General features: G+C 40.8%; 1 protein-coding gene across 4 annotated transcripts in view; it reads right to left on the reverse strand.

Annotated features, from left to right (window-relative positions):
* Positions 1–25,095, reverse strand: part of SMAD1 (SMAD family member 1) — a 74,396-nt gene that overhangs the window by 45,654 nt on the left and 3,647 nt on the right. Inside the window, exon 1 of one of the 4 annotated variants that reach the window (XM_079772261.1) lies at positions 7,400–7,419. The exons of the other annotated variants lie outside the window; for them this stretch is intronic. The gene's annotated coding sequence lies outside the window, so the exon portion shown is untranslated. Of the gene's footprint in view, positions 1–7,399; positions 7,420–25,095 lie in introns of those variants that run through there. 4 annotated transcript variants of the gene reach the window in all.

Below are 25,095 nucleotides of genomic sequence, written 5' to 3' on the forward strand. Positions count from 1 at the left end.
AGAAAGATTAAAGAGGATAACTTTACACAAACTCTGGCTAAGATGCAGTAGCATGTATCAAACCAACCTCCTCCCAAAAATTACTATAGAAGCTGAATAAAATGCAAACAAACTAGGGTGGGGGAGCCTAGCTTTCAATGGCATCAAAAAGCAACCAAGGTGCCCAGCCGGTATGGCTCAATGGTTAAGTGTTGACCTATGAACCAGGAGGTCATGGTTTGATTTTGGTGGGGGCACATGCTGGGGTATCCGGCTTGATCCCCAATGGGGGGCGTGCAGGAGGCAGCCAGTTCATGATTCTCACTCATCATTGATGTTACTCTCACCCTCTCCCTTCCTCTCTGAAATCAATAAAAATATATATTTTTAAAAAAGCAACCAAGGTACTCAGGACCAGAGTGGCCAAGATATTGGAGAAAAGGAAAAAGCAATGAAGTGAGCTGAGCATTCTTCATTGCCTTTCTTTTCAAGGCATTTGCAAAGCCTATGCTATGAGTAGCAAGAGGCCTAGTAGCAATACTGAAAGAGGCTAAAGACCCAAGCAGAGATTTCAATAGTCTAATGGTGGAGACAAAAAATAAAAATGGAGTTGAGGGCCTGCTAAGAAGGAGGCCTGGTGAATACACTAGGCTTTTAGTTCAGATTCATAAGGGCAAAAATGACAGTTTTAATACTAAAACACTGCTTAGAATCATCTTAGGTTAAGGCAGCCCAAGCAGACTAATACGCAGCATTTAATCCTTTAAATAATCCTTTCAGCTAGGTAATAAAAGCACTGTCATTTTACAGATGAATAAACTGAGACACAGTTTAAAAAGCAGTGTGTTACTGCCAGGCCGACGTGACTCGCTTGCTTTTTTCTCAATTCCTTTATTCTAATGCTAACCGTGTCGAGTCACACTCGACATCCGAGTGCAAAAGGTTAATACTAAAATGGATCAAGGTGATGAGAAAAGAGAAGACTGACAGAGGCAGTATCCTATATAATAAAAGAGAAACATGTAAATTGACCATATCTCCGCAACGCTCACCAGCCTATCAGGAGTGAGTATGCAAATTAACCCAACAAAGATGGAGGGTTAATTTGCATACACAGGCGCAGGGTAGAGAGCAGAGCAGGAGAGCCGGCGGAGAGTGGAGCGGCTTGGGGAACTTGGCTCCCCAAGCCACCAGACAAAGAGCAGAGAGGGAGAGCTGGCTGCTTGGAGGACTTGGCAGAGCAGAAGGCCATGGAACAGAGACAGAGCAGGAAGGGAAAACCAAGAGCGCGGGGAGCACCAGGAATGCTGGGAATCGTAGTTCTGGGGACAGGCGGATCTCCTAGACACTAGAGCAAAGTGAGCCTGGAGCAAGTTACTGTTGCTGGTGGGGGAATGGAGGGAAAGCAAAAGTGAGAGACATAAGTAAAATCAGAGTGTCTAGGAAAAATTAAAAGGAAGATATCCTAAAACTTCCAGGAAATCTCCACCAATGGAGCAAAGGAAAAAAAAAGCCTCTATTATTCTGTGAGCAACAAACCAAACTGGGTTGGGGTCTCAGACAATTCACTCATATGATTGCAAGACAGACAGAAACTCCTGGATTAGAGAGGGCTCCCCGAGGGCTCCCAGATTGGAGAGGGTGCCGGTCGAGCTGAGGGACCCATCCCGCATGCATGAATCTTCGTGCACCGGGCCCCTAGTTTGTAGATAATGGCCAAGGCTTTTCCAAAACTGACAACAGACATCTAGCCACAGATTCATGAAGCCCTATAAATCCCCAAAAGGATAAATACAATGAAATAACATCCTTAGCATGCCAAATGTAAATAAAGAGCTGATAACTCAGAATTCTATACTTAATAGAAAAAATCATGCAAAGAAATGATTGTGAAATAAAGATGTTTTCCAACAAACAAAATCTGAGAAAACTGGCTTCCAGCAGGAATTCATCAGGCAGAAGGAAAAAGTTCCTAGAAAGAAACCAGGAACTGCAGGAAAGAATGAAGAGTTCCAGAAGGGTAAATAAGGGTAAGTCTAAATTAATACTGATGTCACAAAACAATAATAGGAATCGCTTTGCTGTTTATAACATACAATTAAGATGCATAACCCAACAAAGCAGAAAGGGCTAAATGAAGTTGGTGTTCTAAGCTCCCTATATTACCCCGGCTACGGTAAAGAATTAAATTATTATTGATAGAAGCTTTGAAGTCATGTCATAATAAAGCAACCACTGAAAGAATAATTTAAAAACTATAAAAAGGTAATAGTAGCTTTAAAATATGTAATTATTTTTTAAAATATGACTAATACAAAGAATATAAGAAAGGAGAAAAAAGAAGCAAATAATGGATGGTACAAATAAATAACAATACAATTTAGATCTAATCCCCAAAGTATCAGCAATTACTTAAATATAAACAGATTAAATATGTAAGTAAAAGACAGGGGTGAGGATGGGGAGCTCCTCTTAACCACAGTGTACTTACCAGAGACACAGATTAAATATAAGAATGGAGAAAGGTTGATAGGAAGGATGGGGTTATTTTTACCAAAATGCTGGCAAAGTTAGCCAATCAAACAAAATAGACTTCAAAATAGAAGCATCATCAGAGATAAAAAGGGACATTTCATAATGTTAAAAGAGTTAATCTACCATGAATATAACACAATCCCCACCATGAATATATCAAATTTTATGAACCTAATAACAGTCTCAAAATACATAAAGCAGAAGCTGACAGAATAAAAATAATAAAGAGAGAACCCACAATCTAGTGAAAGATTAACACACTAACTGATAACACAAAAATCAATAGATACAGAAGATTAACAATATGTTGTTATTGAAAATAATTATACTTTAAAAAATCCATGGGTCAAAAAGAAACCACAATGGAAATTAGAAACCCTTTTTAACTTAATGATTATGAAAATATGACAAACCATAGGATATGGCTCAAACAATGCTTGTATACTGTTAAATACATATATTGGAAAAGAAAAATAAAGTTGAAAACCAACATTCTATGTATTCACCACAAGAAAAAACAACAACATTAAATTAAATCCAAAGATAGTAGAAGGAAATGACAGTAGTTATTTAAAAAATAAATAAAAAGAATAGAGAAAACGTATAAAATCAAAGTTGGTTCTTTGAAAAGACTAATAAAGTTGAATAAACCTCTAGAAGAAATGGTTAAGAAAAGAGAAGGCACTTACTATCAATAACAAATAAAAGGGGAAAATCATTACTGATCCTCAAAATTAAAAAAGATGATTATGAACAGCTTTCACAGCAAACTGTGCATGCCCATAGGTACTCTGTGACAGTCATTTACACATCGTTCTCATTATAATAAAATAAGGAATTCAATCTTCTGTCTTCCTATCTTTGGAGTCCAGCACAATGCCTGGCACATAGCAGATTCTCAACGAATGTTTAGCTCCCTGGAGAAATCAGAAGGCCAAGTGTGGGGCTTCGACTTTATTCAATATTTAATATAAATAAATATTACCCAATATAAATATTATTTAATAGGCTGTAGCAGTCAGTAGTTTCCTTTTATAAAGTAAAGAGTTTTACCCAAATTTACCAGTTCTTTTCACGCTGGTATTATTTTCATTTAACAGGAAAGGAAACAGGAAACAAAATGATGCTATTATCAAAAGTCACACTTGGTCAGAGTGTACCTACTGACATGATCATTTACTAAAAGTTAGTTTTGCAAAAGAACAAGAAAGACAACTTCTGTCTAGTCCTCGAGTCGTAATTTATGAAGGGGATTTATTTCTTCTTGTTCTATATGTCATTTTCTTCTATTCCAAAAACTGCTTCTTTATAGTTTAGCCAATGATTTTCAAGTAGAGGGGGTGAGTTATTGAAAAATTACTTGAGGTTACTCGGAGCTCTATCACTGAAGGGTTTGTTACACTAATACATGTGTTGGGGGTGGCAGGCGATTAAGAACCACCATTTCAGACCCGTGTTTTATTTTATTTTATTTTTTTTAAATAGTGTGATTTTTTTTTTTCTTTATTGATTTCAGAGAGGAAGGGAGAGGGATAGAGAGACAGAAACATCAATGATGAGAGAGAATCATTGATCGGCTGCCTCCTGCACGCCCCCTATTGGGGATCGAGACCACAACCCGGGCATGTGCCCTAGGCGGGAATCGAACCTGGGACCCTTCAGTCCCCAGGCCGATGCTCTATCCACTGAGCCAAACCGGCTAGGGCTCACACCCATGTTTTAACTATTCAAACGGACATTCATCCAACATCGCTGTACTGAGCACTGTGCTTCTCCGAGGGCAGAGGCACAGATGTCTACATACTGAGGGAGCTCACATTCCAATGCAAGAGCCAGTGCCTAACTAGGATGCTATACGGTGAAAGCTCTAAAACAGGCGTCAATAACGTAGAAAAGCAGAAAAAGAGAGAACAATTAATTCCAGGATTTCAGGAAGTTCGTCAATGAGGAGGGATCAGACAGGCCTTAAAGGATGCGTAGAATTCTGTGAAACAACAGAGCTAACATTTTGAGCAATCATTACCTGACAGAATCTGTTTCAAGCACTTCACATCTATTAACTAGTTTAATCTTTGCAATAAACCCCCAAAGTGAACACTAATTTTACAGCTAAGGAAAGTGAAATGTAGAAAGTTAACTTGCCCGAGGTTGTTTGTGTACACAGCTGTATGGCAGAGTCAGAGTTTGAACCCATGCTGTCTGGCTCAGCAGCCTCAATTTCTCTTAACCACGTTTTTTGTTGTTAATCCTCGCCCGAGGATATTTTTCCATTAGTTTTTAGGGAGAGTGGAAGAGAGAGGGAAAGACAGAAAAATGGATGTGAGAGAAACACATCGATTGGTTGCCTCCTGCAACCCAGGTACGTGCCCTTGACCGAAATCAAACCCTTGACCCTTCCGTCTGCAGGCTGACACTCTAACCACTAGGCAAAACTGGCTAGGGCTAACCACTTTTCTAAACTGCTAGTTTTAATAGACACATAATAGAAATGCTAGGGTTCAAGGTGGTAGGAGACAATACAAGACTGATAAGAAGGGCAGGGGCAAGACTGTGAAGGGCCTGTGATACATCTCATTCTGTAGACTAGTGGACGGTTTTAAATGAGAGCATCGACATGACTAGATCTATGCTTTAGAAAGACAGCTAAGGTGATATCCTCAATACAGGAAGTCTTGTCTATACAGAGACAAAACAAAAACAGAAACAAACATACCGCGTCAAAATACTGCAGGGCCCAGTTAGGCGGTGAATGTCTTGATGTCACTCACAAATTAAAGGGCCAAGATCACAACCCTTTGCATATAAATGCACAGATGACCCAAAATGCAGGCTGATCACTAATTTGTGCCTTTTTGAGGTAAGCATTTTTCTCAGATATACAAGTCAAACAGGTCATCTACCTCCCATCAGGAATTCAAATGAGTCCATGATACTCTGTCCTTGGCAAGACAACTCATTTTTTCTGCCCCTTTTTGTACTTCCTGCTTTAGTTTATGTCAAAAGTTAAGTGGCCTTATCAGTCTAAAGTGCAAAATAAAAACATGAGTCAGCAAACAGAGATTTCCTTCCCGATTCTCCAAATACAAACATTTCACACTGACAAAAAAATAAAAAATAAAATAAAGCATTAATCTAGCAACGAACCCCCTAGCCTTAAAATATTGAGATCTTTGTTTCACTTTTAGAAACTTAGTCTGGAATATTCTGAACTAGAAAAGGTAAAAAGTTTTTGTACAAAGGTTTTCATCAGAGCATTATTTATTATGGGGGAAAAAGAAGTATCTAATCATTGAAAAATAGTTATGTAAGCTACAGTACAATTCATTCAATAGACTGTTATATAACCCATTAAAATTATGCTTATAAAAACTACGTAATAACTGGGAAAACCCCTTACGCAGAATGCAAAGTGATATCTATAACATAAACAACTACGCAGATACACCAAAATATGAACAGTGGCTGAGTTGGAAGGTTAGTATTCTCTCTCTCTTACTTTTCTAAACTTTCCAAACACTCTCTAATGAAAAACTGTAGCTTTAAAATAAATGTTTAAAGCCTCTATATGTGATTTGCTAATTACAAAACAACAAAACTCCATTTCAGGAGCTCAAGCCACACACAACCTCTACTTACAATGTCAGGCTGGACCTGTCGTGCGATCTGGTTTCAGAAGAAATGAAAATGGGAGTTTAAAACAGGATTCTCAATTCAGAGCCCTGCCCTGTGGGGTCCTATTCCTGAGAAGGGTTTCTCTGAGCCCTGCCAGAAGCCCAATGAGAAAAATACACCTTTTGGCTTGGATATTTACTTTTGCATCTTATGTGGTGCTCCTTAATGTTAAAAGGAAAAAAAGCAAAAAAAAAAAAAAAAAGTAACAAGCCTTTAACTGCTGTGCAACTCGCTTTATATTTAAAGGAAACCCAAGTAGCCAACTGGACCACAGTGGGCACTTCATCTCACCCTCTTCCAGGGAAGACACCCGTAATTATCCGACTGTGTGAATAGCAGCCAAACACACCCTCTGCCACTTCTTATCGTTCAGATCCCAATTTCCCACAGAACGTTTTAAAAGGAAATTACTTTGATCTGTATCTGAAGATATATTTTTTAAGAAGGCGAGGGGGGGTAGGGGGAGGGAGAAGAGTAGCCACCAAGTGTTACAAACCAAGTACCTTTAATAAAAGGATGAGAAGGAGAAGAGACAGATAATGACCCAATGTCCTCTGTAGCTTCAGACCAGTGCCACTTTACACATCTTGCGCGGGCATGGGATTCAGTGAGCTAGACCAAATAAGTGATCCCATTAAATATTGAGAGAATAATTAGATTAGTCAATAAAAATAAACATAAAATACAGGCTCTAACATGTGACTGGGGTGAAAAAAAAATCAGAATCCTACTACCCTGAAAACAGAAGATAAATGATCTATTTTCAATGACGCAAGCAACTCACTTTTTAAAATTCATTTCTTGTTCTTTGGTTCATTACTCTATCTTAACTCTAATGGTGAAACATCAAAGCATAAAGATCAAAAGAACCAAGAAACTAAAATCACAGGGTATTGATTAACTTTACTTTGAAAATGGTTAACAGTTGGATGAGTCGTTTAAGAAAAAAAGACAATTTTATAAAAATTATCTTTCTGTAAAAATATTTGATCCATTTTGGGGGGAGACGAGTATTTCCACGTAAGTAAATAAACCGTGTGCACACTTCCTGACTCATACCACTAGCTTTCTTCTTAAACAGATGATCTTCTTCTTTTTGTTTTTTTCTATCCTCACCCAAGGGTATTTTTCCATTGATTTTTACAGAGAGGGAAAGACAGAGAGAAATATCGATGTGAGAGAGACACATTGATTGGTTGCCTCCTGCACTCACCCCGACCAGGGCCCAGACCAGGGAGCAGCCTGCAGCTGAGGTACATGCCCTCGACCGGAATCAGAATCGAATCCAGGACCCTTCAGTCCACAGGCTGACGCTTTATCCACTGAGCCAAACCGGCTAGGGCTTAAACAGATAATCTTATGAATAAACAGAAAAAGTAAGACTTGAGTTTCCAAAGAAGAGCTACAGCAAGGCTTCAGAGAAATCATAAGCAAACCATATGATTTTTGTAGTTAGCATTTTTATATCTACAACACATCACCATAGGGAATGCTAAGAAGATGGAAAAGACGTGTTGCATAAAGTGACTGGTGGCAATATTAATTAGTATTATGAAAAGGTATGTGTCATCTATCCTAACATCCAAGTTTAGAGAGGATTCAAGGCCTGATGAGCATGCATAGCTAAATTAAACATCAACAAGGGTACAAAAAATGAACATGCCAGAAGATCTGTAATGTAATTTTTCATTATTCCAAAATGGACTATTTTTTTTAACTTACTTGATTTCTCTTACTGTGCCAAAATATATATTAAACTTTATCATAGGCATGTATGTACAGGAAAAAAACATAGTATATACAGGGTTTGGTACTATCTAAGGTTTCAGGCATCCACGATGCAGGTGGGTGGGTGGGTCTTTAGAATGTATCCCCCACGAATAAGTGGGGACTACGGGACTACTATAATGAAGACAGGTGCTGACAATACTCCGGAACAAAAAGAGTACAACTAAAAATGGTACCAACACGAAACAGTTCCTAATAAAAGCATGAAAGATTACTTACTTTACAGATCCTTAAGGAAAATGATACATATTGACACTTAAGGCAGACAGAAAAAAAAAAGTTAAAATTTGCTACACAGGATAATGCCATTACAATGAACACAAAAACAGAGATGGGTTTTCTCTAGCTATTTCAGTCTCAGAAAACACCCCAAAGTAGCAATGCTCTCTGATTTGGCTTCAACAATGTTCCAATGTTTCTTTTCCCCAGTTATCCCCACTCCTAACTAGCCTGGTTTTGGAGTACTGGCATTGTAGGAGAAAACAGGTGAAGCACCTCTGTTCCTTTCTCCTGTTTTAAAAGAGCTCTTGACTTTTTCTCCATTTCAAACGGGTGAAACGTACCCCAAAATAACCAAAGGTAGCCCATCACCAACCAAAATAAAGAATGGAGGACTTAGAACAAGAAAAAAAAAAAATGAGGATGGATAAAATCGCTCTCCATCTCTTTTACAGATTCCAAAGCACTTTTCAAACAACCTACTTCATGGCTTGGCAGTTGGACTAAAAGGAGCTCTACTTCGACAGAGTCCTCAGAAAAAGAAAACGTACTTAAACAAGTTTCCTATGCGAGAAGGCAATGTGAAGATCCACTGCGGATCACAGAACTCCGCCCGGTTTCAAATCAAAGCATCAGCCAAGCTCTGCTGTCAACAACACCTGGAGTCAAATTTCACCTCACTGAACCCCTTACTATCAAGCTTTGTTTTGGTTATTGCCAAACATTTCCCAACTTTCTAAACATGTGATTGATGGCACAATAACTAGTTTGCCGTTTTCTCATGAACGTGTTTTTTTGTGTGTTTTTTTTCGGAGAGTAATTTCCCAAATCTGGAGAAATGGGGGGTTGAAGGTGGGAGAGAGGACAAGCCTTTTGAAAGGCTTTTTACTGATGCAATTAGGCAGGTACTGTTGCCTTCACAACACAGCTCCCAGTCTCTCAGGTGTGACTGAGTGACACGCTAGCAAGAGCTGCCATGTGGTCTCTCAAGAGAGTGTTAAGTGAATGGGGATCTCAGGAATCGAAAAGCAAGGGAGTGCCACGTAGACCCTGAATTCTAGCTTACCTACCGCTTGTCCGTTCATCACCAGCTGTGACATTTCAGTCAAATGATTTCAAAAGTAGCGCCCCCTTGATGAAAACGAAGCAAGGGATGCCACAATGACAGGAGTCTCCAAGGTCAGACCTGCATGTGGCTTATAGTGTAGGTTTATAGTTGAGGAGTGCCAAGTATGCTGTTCAATATATCGTCATTGTGTTAGAACATTCTTTGCGACAAGAATGCTTTCGGGTCCTGCTCTGCATACACGAGTCTGTCCGTCCATCCTCATAAAACTGGGCTGTGTGTAGGGTAACTGGTCAATTTTTCTGTCAGAGGGATTCCATATAGAATAGCAAGTGTCAGTTCTGTTATGTTTCATTGGAGAACTAGCTGTTTACTTAAGGAGACTGAAGGCACTTAAAAGTGTTCTTCCTGTCCTCAAGGTCACCAAACAAACTTGGCTTCTTTCTATATCTCCTTGCCACTTCTTCCAAAAGTTGTAGGACATTCCTTAGTCCCACTGAACCCCCTTTCTCAAATTCAGCCTTGTCGTGGGACAACTGTCCTTTAGCACAGGGTGGCCTTCGAGAGAGCCAGCTCCCAAGTACCTCACCCTGACAAACTTCTCCTCTAGTCATCTCAAACACTGCTGAGTCACTGCCCGGCAAGTGCTCACTCCTCAAACATAGGGCATGGAAGACCAGAGGCATTTTAGGATTTAATTGCATTGACTACAAGAGGGGAGCAGTCTACCGTAGTTGTCTCTAAGAAAAAAAAAAAAAGACTTCTCTTTGAGTCACTGTTATCATAGCACAGCAATTCTACAGATGGCGAAGAATGCTAAATGTGGTAAATTTCCATTGAGTGGCCAGTTATGAATGGTGCATCATGAGCAAGGGAGTGAAGTTAGTTTAATTGAGCTATTACTTACACGAGCATTATACTGATTGTTTTTACAAACATCTTACTGACTCCTTACAGGAGTTCTCTAACGTTTGTATCATTATCTCGACTTTGCTAATAATCCTGAGTCCAGAGGTTAAGTAACTTTCTCAAGACCCACGTTCTAGCCAGTGGCTGATCTACACTTTAAACCAGAACAGATACGAATGCCTACTAGTCGGGTCTTTAAAAAAAAAATGCACATGCCAAATTCACAGGGGAAATGGAATGGGCGGAAAAAAAACTACCCGTTGTTTAAAAAAAAAAAAATTAAAAAATCCTCCTCTGTTTCATTTTTTGGAACATTTGTCTCTTGTTCCACTGAACTCACAGGTGCTGTTGATGACAACAGACTTGCACATCTGCAGGGGTGAGCGGACATTCACGAGGCAGGACAGCCTGAACCCTCTCCCTATATTTAGACCCTTCAGCGCAGGGCTAATTGAATAATTTAATCTGGACCCTCTAAAAGGGAAACACATCCATATTCATCACAGGCATCAAAGGAAACATCTTTACAAGTTATATCCTTTTACAAACCAACATATGGTCTCACACCATTCTCCCAATTGTTGAACGCCTCCTCTGGGAAGAGCATGGAATTTTATTTCTTTTTTATCACTTGAAAAAATCACTTCCCTCCTAACTCAGTAAAACTGGGCGGAGGCCACTTCCTCCACAGGTGAGAGAAATAAAACTTGTTGATCTGTCATTGTCAGGAACATTCAAGTTAACCATTTATTTTATGTACTTCCAACATGGGAACAAAAGGCAGGCTAAATCTGGAATAAGAAATCAGGGCGCCTTTCTCCAGACTTTCAAAATAAAACCCCTACCGTGCTTCTGTCGTTTTAAGATGTTCCTAAATGAGAAAACAAGAGTCCCTCCCTCGGAATCAGGAGCAGGTTGCAATGGCAACTTTCCACTTAGCTGCTGTACTGCGAGCCAAACGCTTCTCTGAGCCCCGATTTGCTTTCCCACAAAATGTGGATTCCACTACCTACCCCACTGGGTAGGTTAAATATAAATACGTGAAACTGACTTGAAAATTATAACATGCTGAAAAATGTGACATTTTATTGAGAGCAGTTGCACAAATAAGAAAGCTAGTTTTAACGTTTTGCGTATACAAAAAAATACCCCACAAGAAAAAAGTTTCTGTCTTAGTTTTTATCTGTTCAATGAAGTTCTAACTTTATTTTTTAAAAAAACGATCAAAAGGAAAACCGATACGCACTACAGTCATTCAATGCATTTGACAGACACCGATCTTGTGCCAGACACGATGCTAAGCACTGGGACAGAGCACTGAACAAGAGAGACAGAAGCAGTCGTTTTTAGAAAGGCCATGCCTTCAGGAGACCTACATTCCCGGGGTGATGGAAGGCCTCACCGAGAGGGTGACATCCGAACAGAAGCCTGAAGGGGGAGGGAGAGCCACGCGGATCTCTGGGGAAGCACACGGCAAGCAGCAGCGGGACGTGCACGTGCAAAGGCCCGGAGGCAATAACGTGGCTGAACGGTTCAAACAGCAAAGAGCCCAACGGGACAGCAACACAGTGAGGAGAGACGTGGGAGATGAGGTCGGAGAGGAGAGGGGAGCAGACACAGGAACCCGTAGGGACTTGTTAGCTTTCCCTCTAAATTGAGATGAAAGCCACTGGGAGATGTGAGGAGAGATGTAAGTCATGCTCTGACTGACAGTTTAACAGGACTGCAGGGCTTGCTGGGCTGAGAAGAGACGGAAAGGATGGAAGTAGGAAGCAGCAGGGAGACCCGTTAGGAAGCTGCGGCAATTGTTGCAGTTTGAGATGATCCAGGTTTGGATTGTGACAGCGGAAGGGGTCAGATGCTGGAGATATTCTGAAGGCAGAGCCATGAACACATACACTTTCCTGCTTACGTAAATAAACAAAAGAATTAACCATAAACTTGGAGAAATCCGTTTAATTTTTAGAAGAACTATGGGACTGAGTATCTGAGGTGGGATCAAAGGTCACGGGAGAAGTAGACCAAGAGTGATCAGAGGAGCAGCATGGAGGGAGTCAAAACTTAAAAGCTAAAATCTTGTAGGAATGAGACTGAATGATGGGGAGTGAGGCCGTACGTGAAGGGAAGGGAGTGGTATAAGCTGACGGATATTTAAAGCTGGGTGTTTTCATGGAGGCTGGTGGGAGGATGGTTGGGGTGACAATGAGGTGGATCCCCACACCTCCAAGCCCCACAGTATGAGGTGAGAAGAAAACAGTCAGGACCTACGAGAGCTACAAGGGAAGCAGCATCCTCAGATCAGCTTCATCAATGCTCAAGATTACGCACGTCCCAGATAACCCAGATGTCTAACAAAGGATGGTACATCCGACCATGATGTAACTGTTTAAAAAAAAATAAAAAAGAAGACAGACTTTCATGTCTAACATGGAAAGAAAACCATACCATAACTGTTCAGTGGGTTTGTGTGTGTGTGTGTGTTTTAATTGATTTCAGAGAGGAAGGGAGAGGGAGAGAGAGAGATAGAAACATCAATGATGAGAGAGAATCATTGATTGGCTGCCTCCTGCGTGCCCCCCACTGGGGATTGAGCCTGCAACCTAGGCATGTGCCCTTGACATAATGGAACCCAGGACCCTTCAGTCCACAGGCTGATGCTCTATCCACTGAGCCAAACCAGCCAGGGCTGTTCAGTGTTTTTTAATTGCAGAACAACATATATCGTATGATCTCATTTTACAAATAGAAACAAAACCTGCACATGTACAATATATGCGTATCTTTAAAGGCCTGGAAGGAAATAAACAAAACTGAATATGCAGTTACCTTTAGGAGTGAGATCGGAGGGGAGTGTAAGAGAGCCAACTGGTTTTTTAAATAAGCAATTACCGTTTTCAATGTTAAAACCCAATAATAAAAAGAAATAAAAACTAAACATAGGTAAGAGATTTAGTCTACAATGCTCCAGAAAACAGTATTACGACCAAGAGGTAGAAAGACCTACCATTTTATAAAGAAAAAAATGACTGAAATTGTTTCTGTACAGAACGGAATAATTTATTTATGTATACAGGGTTGGAATATATGACCTAATTCTGAGTGAGTATGATATGGCTGGGAATGTACTTTTTTATTAAGCAATTCAGGCACATGATAATAAAATTCAATTTTACAAAATGCCGTGACATAACAAAAAGTAAATTTCCATTAACAATTCAAACATCCTTCAAATTTTTCAGTGCATGAATCTTACCCAAGAAAATGTTCTGTGCTAGTCAAATATCTCAAGAGCAGTTTGGTCCTGTCCCTTTCCCAGTACAGAAATCTGTTACTTAGAAAAATAAAATAACGCCTGAAAATCAAAGTTTACATAATCACTGAAACAAACACGGAGATCAGCCAGGTTTCACTCTCCTTCCACATGACAATCAATGGCATCCTGTTTTCAATCTGCCGAACACTGGACCGGCCTTCCCCACGTCCACTTGGCCACCTCAGAGCAGGAACTGAACGGAGAGGGGCAGCCTCCTCCAGAACTGGACGAGCTCCTTACGGCGAGAGCTGGCAGCAGCAAAGGCGACCCCTTTCACCGGGTTAGGGAAATAGTGCTGTGGACACAAGCGAGCGTCACCTGCAGAATCCGGTGAGACCTGCCCCATAACTCCAGACCTGGGCTGCCTCAGACCGTGCTGGCCCTTCACCGCTCCACAGTGACTCACTCACCGGTCAGAATGGAAAACCCTAACAGAGTGCTCTTAGAAGACTTCAGAACCCCAGTCCTCCTTTACACGTTCCGCTAAGACAGCTTTCGTCTCCACGAATTCACTATGTAATGGAACAGTTCGGACAGTGCTTACCACCAACAGAAAGGTGCAGTGGAAAGAAAATGAGGACAATATAGTTCCCCCCACCACCAAGGTCACAGCTGTAAAGGGTGTGGGGGAGGGACGGGAGAACCATACTATAAAGCTGACTGATAGGAGCCCCATGACATGTTCAGGCTGTTCAAGGAAGAACACACGTGCAGGGAGAATGGCCAACAGCCTGTGCCATTTTCTTTGCCATAACGACCTCTCCCCTGCATCCTGGGATCTGAGATACCTGCTGTGCCATGGAAATCCCAAGGAGTTCAGCTACCAACCAGTTGCATCGATGGGTGTGAACTATGGAATGGATAATCCAAAGCAGCCTTAAGAAAAATTAGCCATTGCTTTTGGAATATATTTTGCTTTATCAGAGAAAGCTTTCAATTCCTTATCACATTTTGCTAACACTAATAATAAAACTATTATATGCCTGAGAACACAATAAATCTAAAAAAAAAAAACAAGCACCTGTTCAAGACTCAAATATTTCTGTGGAAAATCTTTAAGTGGATGACAGTTAAAAGTAATGATTTTATTATAAAAACTTACAAACATATTTTATCATATAAGTCACTCTATCTTCCTCTGGAAATTCAGACTAAATGCAAATGAGCCTTTACAGAACACCTGAAACATCCGTTTGAAGACCCAACAAACTCTCATCACCATCACCGCCAACTTCAAAGGGAGAGCGTTGTCATGCAGGTGGTTCTATGGGAGACCTCACGTAACAGCTCGCCCGTGGTCTCCAGCAATTTTCAAACAAGTCTAGTGTTCAGAGAGAATCATGTGCCATTCTCATGTCACTACCACCACCACCACGAAGCGCCAGGCTCTGTTCTGAGCACTTTATACCTGTTAACTCTTAATCCTCACAAGAATCCTAGGCGGTAAAGACTGTTTCAGAGATGATGAAATTGGGGTGCAGAAAGGTTAAGGAGCTTGCCAAGGCAACCCCTCGACCACCCAGTTTCCCCTAAATAACCTCCTCCTTTGTCTCATGTGTAGAGCAGAGGGGGTAACAAGCAAGGATTTGTTTATGGTTTTATTTCTTTTTAAATTTTTATTTATTGATTTTTTAAATTTTGTGTGTGTGTGAGAGAGAGAGAAACATCGATTTGTTGTTCCACTTACTCATGCATTAATTGGTTGATTCTTGTAAATGCTCTGACCGGGGATCAAACCCGGTGTAGCAGGATGATGCTAGTCTAACCAACTGAGCTACTGAATCAGGGTTTATGGTTTTATTTTAATCCATACAATTCCTTCCCTTCCAAATTTATTTATTTTTCATTGTTGTTTCCCTTCTTAATTTACTCACACTTTCCTAGAACATAGAAAAACCAAGCGTTTTATCAGGGCAGCAATGACAAAATTTTAATCTAAGGAGCCTAGACTACAGATAAGAAGTATTAAGCTATACCTCAACAAGATATATGGAAAATGACACCATTACTTCACACCAACAGCCCATAATATTCTTAATATTCTTTTCTTATGATGAGTCATGGAATATTAAAATTAAGCTCCTTTTAAGAAATCCACTTTCCTTACATTCCCACCGATTATTCTTAGGATCCCTTATGAAAACATAAACAAAATGAAACAAAAATTACTGCCTCATTTATTTATTTTTTGAAGCAAATGTAGAGATAGAGAAAAGTTAAAGAACTCCTTCAAGCATCATGGTTATTAGAAGTAAAATATTTAAATATTCACTTTCATGGCTCCGATATAGCTGGCAACCTCCATGCTATCTACAAATAATGGCAAAAAAAATAGTACTCTCAATTCGAGAGATGTGGGTGTGCTGGTGTGGCAGAAACAAGTCAGTGGCACTGCTACTTCTATGTCCTATCTGCCTCCAGACCCCCTTGTCACCTCTACTCCAGGCTTTCTCAACCTCAGCCTCGCCCTGGCCTCTACCCACTAACGCTGGAGAAAGTCCCCTCCTACCACTAATTTCCTATTGCCTGATGGACCACTGCTCTATTCTCCCCCACTGCCCCTCTTCTTTTCCTTGTAATCTCAGTGCCTCGGGCCTCAAGAGCTTTGTTCAACTCCACTTCTAGACTCCAGGACACAAGGAATTGCTGATTGCTACAAAAAGGAAAACATGTCAAACACACAAACCTGCTCTTCCTATCTCTTTCTCCCCTAAGGAAAAAAAGGGAGGGGGGAGCAAAACAGCTAACATCACTAGTACGTCTGGGTATAAAAGACATAGTGCATAGCCACAGTGAACTTACAACATACCACTTTCCCTGGCATGTTTTAAAAAACATCAAAATGAAAAAAGTTTACTCACCAAGTATCTACTGTGTGTCAGGGCTATATTCTTTTTTTTTGGTATGGCAATATTCATAATACTGCTATACATGAGACTTCCCATGGTACTTTTTTAAAAGATCTCCATCAGAAAACAAAGAGAGAGAGAGAGAGAGAGAGAGAGAGAGAGAGAGAGAGAGAGAGAGAAGAAAAAAAGCTCTCCACTGAAACCCTTATGGAATCCCCTAGGGACAGGCCCAGTCATTTCTGAGGTGGTTGTTCATGTTCTTCTATGTGCCAACAGGTGAGAACCACTGTACTAACACAAAGATCATAAACACACTGTCCATATGCCTTCACGGAACTCAGTCCAAAGAATTAATAAGGTAAGTGTAATAAAAGCCATTAAAACTGACGCTGGATGAGACAAGCAGGTTTGTATTGTCCCTCAAAGGTACAAGATCCTCAGTGCAAGTCCCACACTTATGGTCCCGTATCCCAACTTTATCAAGCTGTATGAGAGAGACACTATGAACAGAAGTATAATTATAAATACACTCAAAAACTTACTGAAAGAATTAACTAAGGTAGAAATGGGCAGGAAGCAAGAGCTCTACCAACCACCTCAGGCTTCTTTCCCCATCCCTTGATTTTGAAAGACTATCCCCATTATAAGAGAAATACCCTCCAGCTGAGAAGATATAACATTAATAACAATGGCTTCTCATTTAACTTTTCCTATCATCGCAGTCTCCCCTTAGGAGTAAGAGAGCTTCTTCAGGGCGGAAACTGACATACATTTCTCTGTCCCTCCCAAAACAGAGCCCCGTGCTGGGCGCACAGTAGGAAGGCATGAAACACCTGCTGAACGGGATTCACATCAGCTCAAAGGCAGAACCCCCACCGTGGGGATGCACCGTTTGGAAAGGAGGCTCCCTGGCAATACAAAGCAACATCCCAACCTGTGCAACGTGACAAAACTCTTCGGTGTAAATAAATACAGTGTGGGGTGCCAGTCGTTTAAATAAGTTAATTTGGTTCACAGTTAACAGAAAAACATTTAAAACCAATCAAACATTCCCTCAAGCTTGAACAGACTTAATAGAAGTCCTGAGCACACAAACATGAGCAACGGGAAAATAAAGAAGAGGTTGTTATTAATTATGCCAGACTGCAAAGCCAGCAACGGACAATAAGCAAAACAGGAAGCTGCGCTGGATGAGCTGGCAAGCTCTGTACAATCAACCGTCCTGAGCTTCCACAGGGCTAAAGGTCTACTTTCTCCAGCAGCAACACTCGCTGCGCTACTCTTATTCCCCTGCATGAAAAACTACCCTCTCTGATCAAATTAAGACCAGTTTTCCCCGACGTTCATCCTCTCTCTCCAACTCAACTTAAAGAGTTTGAGGAACAGCTCTGACCAATGCATTCCAGTTTAGGGGCCCTACTCCAGTCAATCCTTCAGAAAGGACTTAAGAATGGGGGGCCAGAGGGCGTGGTAACAGGCCAAGTGCTGAGCCTGTACATGAGATTTAAAAGCCCCTTTCCCCCCGAACTTTAAGATATTTGCAGATCATTTACAAGAAATAAGATGGTGTTGCCAAAACCGGTTTGGCTCAGTGGATAGAGCGTCGACCTGCGACTCAAGGGTCCCAGGTTCGATTCCGGTCAAGGGCATGGACCTTGGTTGCTGGCACATCCCCAGTAAGGGGTTTGCAAGAGGCAGCTGATCGATGTTTCTAACTCTCTATCCCTCTCTCTTCCTCTCTGTAAAAAAATCAATAAACTATATATAAAAAAAAGAAAGAAATAAGATGGTGAGGCAGAAGATGCTGACAAACTCAATTCTGTCTAGTGGCTAGGCAAGAACTCAGTGCTGAGGGAAGACTGAGTGTACTTAACTTAGGTAGGGGTCCCACCACCAACCAGTTGTTTATTGCAGCATATGCAAAGCCTTTCTAACCCCCACAACCCTAACCATTATTCTTAAGAGAAAATCTAGCAAATTAAATGCTGATGCCTAACTCTTTAAATTCCGCGCCCCCCCCCCCCCTTATAAGTGGTTTTACTACATGGGGGAACTTTTCTCTCTTTATTTTAATACCTTATAAACAAATCCATCTCAATCATCAAATCCATATTCCAAGACCAACACTGTGTCTCTTAGGAACGAGATGTCACTATCAAGAAACTCCAACACTGCAACTCAGGTAGGAGGAGAAGGCCCGTTTCCATGTGCTCTGTTAAGCACTGGTTCTCCAGGTTCATCGTTCGTGCACGCTGACTAAGAAACCGCATAGAACTGATAGCCCAGTTTTCCCAGACTGCGACTTCCTGGTCCACAGAGAGGAATACACTGACGAGTCTGATGCAGGGCACAGCAGCACACTTTATGGTTATTAGCAGCTTGCATTTTGTTTGTTTGTGAATCGCCTGTCCATGTCCTTTACCAGTTTTTCTCTAAGAGCGGTATTTCCTATTGACTTAAAAAGTTTCTTACCGAGAACAGTAACTTGCTGCAAATTTGTTACCTGAAAGTCTGTGTTTGTGACTGTGCGCTTTGTCATCTGTGGTCACAGAAATGCTGTCAGATGCCTAAGTTTTTCCTCTATGGTTTCTGCCTTGGGAGCCACGTCTAGAAGGGCTCTATAACCGGCTATTAATACCTCCCCACCTCTGGAAACGGCACAAACCAATCCCTCTTTCCTTCTGACACTACGACAAGAATCCATGCCAGTATCTTTCTGCACTGAGCATATATTACTCTAACGAAAAAAAAAAAATTTTTTTTAACACTAATGAATGCTGTAAGAAAAGGCATTGGTAAATTCAGAATACTTACTTTTTAAAGCTCTCGGCAATTTAAATAACTTAAAAATCACTAACAGGCATTCATTCAATTTCTACACTTCTCTTAAAAACCTTTACCTACGATTGTCAGGGACATGTTCCATCCACAAATTCCCAAACTTGGTATTTCACAATTCCATTACCGGCATTCCCATTGCTTCACCCTTCTCTATTAGTTTAGTCCACTGGACTCCATATAATCTGTGACCTGCTGATCTAGACTGGATTCAATACTGCTCTCTTTAACACTCTAGACTCTAAAATCACAGTGATTTTTAGGAAGAGCTAACATTTTCTGAGTGTTTATTACATGCCACGTCCCATGCCACGTCCGTTGTGTAGTCTGTACTTCAACGACTGAGATGCCCCTCCTGTTATCACCTCCAAAACCAGGAAAGGGATCATCAACGGTACGTCATGTCTAATTGACAGTATTTTCCTCAGTAGCACATGAAATAATGTCTCACAATTGGCGGCATCTTAGAGTAAGTGAAATATGAAAGTATAACTCATTTCATTTGCAATCAGTCCTGAGGCTGGTGCTATCACCTCTCTTTTCCTGATGAGGAAAAGTGAGGCACAAACACTAATGGTAAGTAGCTTTCCCAGAGTTATAAAAAAGCAAGGAAGTGTTGGGGCTTGGACTTAAACCCAAACATCCAGATCCTAGAGCCTCATTTCTTAACCGATTTCCTACCCCTAGGCCAGAATCAACTCTACCAACATTTCCCTCCAATCTTACTATGGAGCCACCAAGTTACCCTAGAAGCAACAATTACCTAGTCTTCTCTACAGCCACATCAAGCTTTTCCCCAGGCTTCCCCTACTGTTTAGACTTCGAGTTCTCCATAGACCTCCTGGCATACCACCCACAAGGGTTATTCCAAAACTTCTCCATTATTCTAAGCTTCCAATACCATCTGCTGAGTCCCTCACCTCATTGTCCCAATGAGGGGACCTGCCTTCCACACTGCTGGGAAAAGCAGCACAAGCTGGCATGAGCTCCGCCATCTGCTTTCCTCTCAACTGAGACCCCATCCTGCTTCTTTCTCAGACAACTCTCCCTCCTTACTATGGCTAATATTTCGTCCCCTGTTGCTCAAGATCACTAACTCCGCCAATCTTTGTTTTCCATCCATTAACTTCTTTCCCTCAACCTTCAAGTATCAAGAGGTCCCATCTTTTTTGAAACATAAGTCACTCGCGAGAATTTTCAGAATCTAGTTCTCATTTCCTAGAATACTAAGTCTATTCTCCTCAACTGCATTCACGTGATTACCCGACCTTTTCTCCTTCACCACGAACCATGAGACACTTCCCCTCTGACCCTAGTTCTGGGATCCCTCTTCCCCCAGCTTCCTCTGACCCCATACCTTTCTTCCAGTTCCTTCTTTCGTCTACTTCAAACATACCATCCCCTTCTCCTAATTCCCAACTGTGGGTTTCAATGGGAGAGTCAACCTACCAGTTCTTTGTTTCTGTTCATGATTCTCTCAAAACACCTGGGAAGTGCAACCATCATTTCCAACAATCTGTACTTAATGTTCTGAGCCCTTCCCTAAGCTCCAGCTTAGTTTGTATCTCCAACCTGCCTGTAGAATACCTGGATACCCCACCTTAAATTCAACCCGTCAATGCTAATTTACCATCCACACAAACTGTATCCCTTCTACAAGTAGTCCTTCCCTATCCTTAAGTAAAGGCTTTATTCATTTTACAGTCACTCCGGGTGGAAACTTAAGAATAATCTCTGCCTCCTCTCCCTCCCATTACTCTATAGACAAATAACCACCAACTGCATTTTTACTCACAAAACCCTCCTCATCAGACGGATAACTCAAATAGCTTTCTTCTTCATCTCCTGGCATTATGGGCTCTACCCTCTCCAATCCAAACTGCATGTTCAAACACCTTCAGTGATTTCCAACGTGCCCTTATTCTGGCACTCCAAGGCCCGAAAAGTCTCACCCCAATTTAACTTTTCTGAATCTCTCTCCCACCGCACCACACCGGGCCCAGCAGGAATGCCTACCGTGGTCAGGCAGAGCTGCTGGCCACCAGCCTCTAGATCTGTGCTGTCCAATAGGAGAGCCACAGGTGGCCATTTACACATAAGTTAATGAACATTTAAAATGCAGTTCTCAGCTGCACTAGCCACATTTTAAGTGCTCAACAGCCCCGTGTGGCTAGTGGCTGTGGTCCTCACTTGAGTTGTCTGTACAACTTACTTCTATATTACCTGGCCACAACTCTCGCAATGTTGTTGCATTTAATTTTTCCATTTTGTGTGTCTTCTCACCAATGACTGAGCCACTCAGAACTAATATTCATCGAATAACGAAGCATAGACTTATGAAATACTGCATCAAAATTACTAAATAAGAGCATATTTTAAAATCCCTCTCCCATTAAAATGACACATTCTTTCTAATTAAACAAAAGATCTCGCATTTAGCTAACTAAATAATGATTTGATTTTAATGCCTAATGATAACACTTAAAAGATAATTAGTTCCCTTTTCTCTTGTGGTGTTTGAAACTGAAAGAAAAAAGCTATAAAGGTCTGAAATACTTCCACTTTGCAAAAGAACAGTGCAAAGAAACCACAAAAGATAGGCGACAGGAAAATGAATCAATAGTTTGAGTAACTATACCCTAACTATCTGAGATTGCAGGGGGAAAAAGTCTATAAAACAGCCGCCCTAAAATTAAGGGGAAACTACAAATAAGTATTAAAAATTATGTATATAAATACATGTTTAATCAAAAGTTAGACTCCTCTATCCTCTTCCCAAACATGACATTGTATTTATTTGCATTTTGAACTCAAAAGCATACAGATGCATAATTAGCTGTATGTGTATGTGTTCCCTTAAATTTAAGCTTACTGTCAAGAAAATTAGTTTAAGAAACCAATCTACCACACCACAGACCTGGATTCTTACAGGGAATAAGGCTCTATATCTGAACATGAGAAACTAAGCAGAGAAGAGACTCGCCAGGTAGGGATTCCCGTGAATCATAGAGGGTTTGATGCTTTATTTTCAAGAGGGAATCATCCCTAAGTTCTGATTTTAGCTTAGAACAACTATTACAAAGATGTTAAACTGCCAAAATAATGCAGTTTTAGTACCTTCCTACCAAGCTGATGTAGTCACTGGAGTTGAACTATTTATGAATGTTTTGGTTTTTCCCATCTGAAAGATAGCTTCCCTTATGCAAATGACTCTTCCACAGAGCCTGCTCATTTCTGCAAGTCAGCAAGCAGCGGCTGTAAATGCTGTATTTTTGACTATAGGACTAGCTGTATACCATCTTAATAATGTACACCAAAATGAAGATTTACATTTAGATTTTAAGTACATGCATGCTAACTAGCTTAGCTTTTTTCTTTTTTAAGGAAGTTGCTCCAGAATAAGTATTAAAAATATGTCAGGTGTTTTTGTGGCAAATCCGATGACAGATCACCAGATTAGACTGAAAGTTGCCCTGCCAGGTAATCGCAGAAAAGGAATATAAAAAGTCAAGAGAGCCCGGCCAGGGTGGCTCAGTGGTTGAACATTGACCTATGAACCAGGAGGTCAGGGTTCGATTCCCAGTCAGGGCACATGCCTGGGCTGTGGGTTTGATCCCCAGTGTGGGGCGTGCAGGAGGCAGCCGATCAGTGAGTCTCGCTCATCGTTGATGTTTCTCTCTCTTTCTCTCTTCCTCTCTGAAATCAATAAAAATACATTTTAAGAAAAAAGAGTCAAGCGGTTTCAGTGTGGGGCAAAATGGAGATGCTTCCATCAGTTATCAAAGCATGCTCTGCTAATCTTGGGAGCAGAGAGTAAAACGTAAAACCAGGGCTTCCTGGTGGTTGACTACTTGCAGGTGCGGCGACAGTGGCATGCCTGGAGAGGGCACGGGAGCTCGGCACCCCTTCCTCCAGACCTTGCCCTACGCATTTCTTCCATCTGGCCGTTCCTGAGTTGTTACCCACTATCATAAATCTGTAATAGTAAGTTTTTTAAAAAAAGAAAAACCATATGTAGAAGTACAATTACAGAGAACACTTCATCAGCCTCAATGTCATTTTATAATTTAATATCAAACTTCTCTACCTTTTTATATTTACATTATCCTTTTTCTCCTCAGATCTTTCCAGTTCTCTCTCTAGTGCCCCATAGCTCCTCCCTAAATATCCCAAACTTTTAGCTTTTGGTTAAGAATGTGATTCGTCTTTTAGTCAAGACAGGAAATGTATATGAACTGCCTGACTTAATAGGAATTTTGTACAAATCTGGAATCACCCATCTTCTGGTAAGGCCCTGCTGATTAAATCAGATAATCAGATGCAGGACTTTCCTTTTCCATCTCCAAAATGGAAAAATAAAATAAAATACCTCTCTGAGGTTGTCAGACTTGATTCCTACTCAGCTCAAACAATGCTATGTACAAAAAGTCAACAACATACCAAAAAATTCTTCTTTCTCCCCTCCCCAGATTACGGTACACTGGATATGCTCAGAACAAAGCTGCAGGAACACTGCGAGTACGGTAAGAAAAAACCAATAGCCCTAGCTGGCTTGGCTCAGTGGATAGGGCCTCTGCCTGCGGACTGAAGGGTCCCGGGTTCGATTCCGGCCAAGGGCACATGCCCAGGTCGCAGGCTCGATCCCCAGTGGGGGGCATGCAGGAGGCAGCCGATTAATGGTTCTCATCATTGATGTTTCTCTCTCTCCCTCTCCCTTCCTCTCTGAAGTCAATGAAAAATATATTTAAAAAAGAAAGAAAAAACAAATAGACAAATAAGAACTTAACAAGAAGAGTGATCCAGGTCCTGGCTCTCCCTCTGATCACTAGATGGGTGACTTTTAGGGAAGTCGGCTATCTTCTCTGAGCCTCGGTTGCTCAACTTGATATGAACCAAATGGATTAGAAAATCCTCAAAGCAACCTTTTAACATTAAATAGCTCTATTCTCTGTAAAGGAAATTACAAATCTGAATGTTTATAAATGCACTTGGCACGGCAGTCCCATGATGTCCTTCACCTGAAATGTCATGCAATTTGTGTACTTAAGTGTACACACAAGCTTACCAGAGCATATAAGGATTTTTGGGTTGGAGGACGGGAGTGAAAAGGTATAAAAGGCCCCCTGATTTCATCAGATTCTTAAACAGCCCTAACCCCCCCCCCCAAAAAAAAAATAGTTAAGAACAACTGAACTGTAAAACTACACAAAAGTAGACATTACATATAAAAAAAAATTTTTTCCCAAAGGAGTTTGCAATGAACTATTTGATCTCAAGGTGCAGTGTTTACCAGCTAAGGGAAGGAAAATATTGATGAGATAAACTGAACTACTAGAACTTTCTTCTTCAGTACCATCAGCTTGTGATTATACAAGAAAAAACACAAGGGGAAAGTGTCAGGAATGATCTAGAAAAGCAGAAATAAAACTAATTTGGTTTTTACGTCAGATTTACTCTTCCAATTATGATCTGCTTCCATACGGATTAACATTGTTTCCTTTCTTCCAAACACTTAGAAGGAGATAACCAAGAAAAGCACAAAATTTGTCTAAAGGCCTAAAAATAAAAGCAAAGTCATATCTATACTGGAGTAATAAAGTCCAGCAGAACAATGATTATTTGGGAGGCCCTAGAGTCAGACTGCCTTGCTCATATCATAATCACTAGCTATGGAGCCTGAGGCAGGACAGTGAATCATTTTGAACTCAGTTTTTCTTTTCTTTACATCAGTATTGAGTCAAGTTTTGAGACTTCAATGAGATAGGAGTTTTAAAAACAAGGAAACAGTAAAAACTCAGAGAAAAAAATAGCTATAATTATTTCTCCCACCCAAAGCTCTAAATCAAATAAGGACCCAGGACATCAATGATAAATATAATCCACAGGAAAGTCTACCTCATTTTCTCCAGTAGCTGCCACTGGCACAT

The sequence above is a fragment of the Cnephaeus nilssonii genome (assembly GCF_951640355.1).
Source record: "Cnephaeus nilssonii genome assembly, chromosome: 5".
Classification (NCBI taxonomy): Eukaryota; Metazoa; Chordata; class Mammalia; order Chiroptera; family Vespertilionidae; genus Cnephaeus; species Cnephaeus nilssonii.